General features: G+C 42.1%; 1 pseudogene; it reads left to right on the top strand.

The window, feature by feature from the left end:
* Window positions 1–606: 606 nt before the first annotated feature.
* On the top strand, window positions 607–1,241 carry LOC143633634 (monothiol glutaredoxin-S2 pseudogene; annotated as a pseudogene).
* The last annotated feature ends 1,003 nt before the right edge of the window (window positions 1,242–2,244 follow it).

Raw genomic sequence — 2,244 nt, 5'->3', positions numbered from 1 at the left:
ACATTTTCGACCGAAGCTTCAAATGATGTTGCATACAATACCTATGAAATAACTATTAATATATAAGAATATTTGTGACAAGCTTTGCATATATGCCCGTCACCCATTCACTTGAGGGTGGTATTCCATATTTGAGGTATAGGTCAATATTTAAGTTTGATAATTTTAAGAGATAATCGATCATGTTATATATAGATAAATTGCCGTATTATTATATTCGTTGAGGTGAATTTTGTCAAATCCTACAGTTATCTAATGGCAATCCATGTTTACTTATCATTGATTGTGTAGCATTTTATTGTTTAACCAGATTCGAACCCTTTTTTATTAACTCTTTAACCTTAAGAATTTTGATTTTAACAATGAATGACTGCCGTTCTCCGGCCCTTATTATGCAACTTGATCAGAGAGTACTCTCTAGTAAGATTTGTAATTAATATGAATACCTTTACATGTTTAATTTGTAAAAATATAAGGTGCAATTTTATAAAGTTCGGTCGAGAAATTGTTACCGTTAAAAAAATCTTGATTCTGAAATCATGATAGTCTATGATCATGGAAGAAGTTTATATTATAATATAAAAATATATATATCAACATTGTTGTTGAGAGACAAATGGTGCTATCAAGAACACGATTCTTTTTCACATCATTACTTGCTTTATCCTTTACAGGTTCATAATGAGATTATTCCACAAACTCTATATAATATGACCACATGGCTTCTTCACCTCCTCACACCAAACCTCATAATCTTTTCAGAACACACGTTTTCAAACAACTCTAATACGTACCTACTTTAAATATGGACATGGTAATGCGAATGGTGTCTGAGTGGCCAGTGGTGATATTCAGTAGGACTTCATGTTGTATGTGTCACTCGATAAAGACGCTCTTTTTTGAGCTCGGAGTAAACCCTGCTGTCTACGAGTTAGATGAGATCGCTAAAGGTCATGAAATCGAGCAAAGCCTTTTGAGACGTGGACGAAACCCGCCTGCTGTGTTCATAGGTGGTCAATTTGTTGGTGGGGCTAGTAAGATTATTAGCCTTCACCTTGAGCAGTCTCTACAGCCTATGCTTGTAAATGCAGGAGCCCTATTGGAAAAACAAGTTGTTGGCTAGTCTTGTTTAGATTAGATATTACTTACTTACCCTTTTGTGGCATAGATATTATATGTTGGTCGTTGTACCATATTAAGTTCATGTGATCAAGGGCATGAGGAGTTGAGAAACTTATATATATATGTTGCTAGATCCAATACTATTCTGGCTAGCTAGCTGAAGAGGTAGGTCCCAGCAGAGCCCAGTTGGACCCGCAAGACTCACCTTGAAGAGGAACGTCTGCGCAGAAACCAACTGGATCCGCAGGACCAACCATGCTCAGAGACGTGACGTCCTTACGCGCAGTACGCAAGCTGTTCCCGCAGGAAATGCCTCCCAATGGTGAAGGACTCCGCCTGTCCCCGCAGCCTCGGATACAAGCCATCAGGGAAGGCCACCCGCACAGCAAGGCTACACGCACAAGGCACTTAGCTCTCAATCACTCAGTGTCACCTGAAGGAATGAGCAAAGCCGGGAACAATCCCGCACAAGGGCGGGAGGGGGAATACTCCCGCCCAAATAAGCCAGTCCGTACGATACGGGAAGATCTTCTGTACTGTACCTGACGAGGTATGGGAAAAAGATCTGACTAAAGATACGACAGCTTATTGACCACAGTATGGCGAGCAGCATGCTCCTGTACTGTGTCACTATTAGCCGCTGCCTACTCACCAACTACTGCCATACCACGTGCGTAGCCGGCAGTTGGTGGAAAAGGAATAGTACACAGCAGGCCTCGTCACTATCAGCCGCTGCCTACCCACCAACTACCAGCAGGGCACGTGCGTAGGCCACTGTTGGTGGAACAGGAACACTGTTGCAGCCGGCCACACCTCCTTGGAAACCTACCTTCGGCTATAAATACCACAAATGGTATGACCATCATATCTTATCTTGTATCATCATATTATACCTGATATCTGCTCTAGCAATCTCTTAATATACATTTATATTTAAAGAGAAATCTAGTCTGATTCTCACGCCGGAGGGTGGTCACAAGGAGGAACCCCCCCTTCTCAGTGACAAGCTCACGGTGTCTGTTTTGCAGGTTATCAGAAGAACCATCTTCTCTGGGTCTAACCCCTCGTGGGAAACATCTATCTAACCCCCAGGTTACCAGTAATCTGCCCGGGGTCCGGTTA

This window comes from Bidens hawaiensis, unplaced genomic scaffold, assembly GCF_021521415.1.
Source record: "Bidens hawaiensis isolate Kalapana, Puna unplaced genomic scaffold, B.hawaiensis_p1.1 tig00006836_1, whole genome shotgun sequence".
Lineage (NCBI taxonomy): Eukaryota > Viridiplantae > Streptophyta > Magnoliopsida > Asterales > Asteraceae > Bidens > Bidens hawaiensis.
The sequence above is the reverse complement of the archived record's forward strand: the minus strand, read 5'-3'. Positions and strand labels throughout refer to the sequence as shown.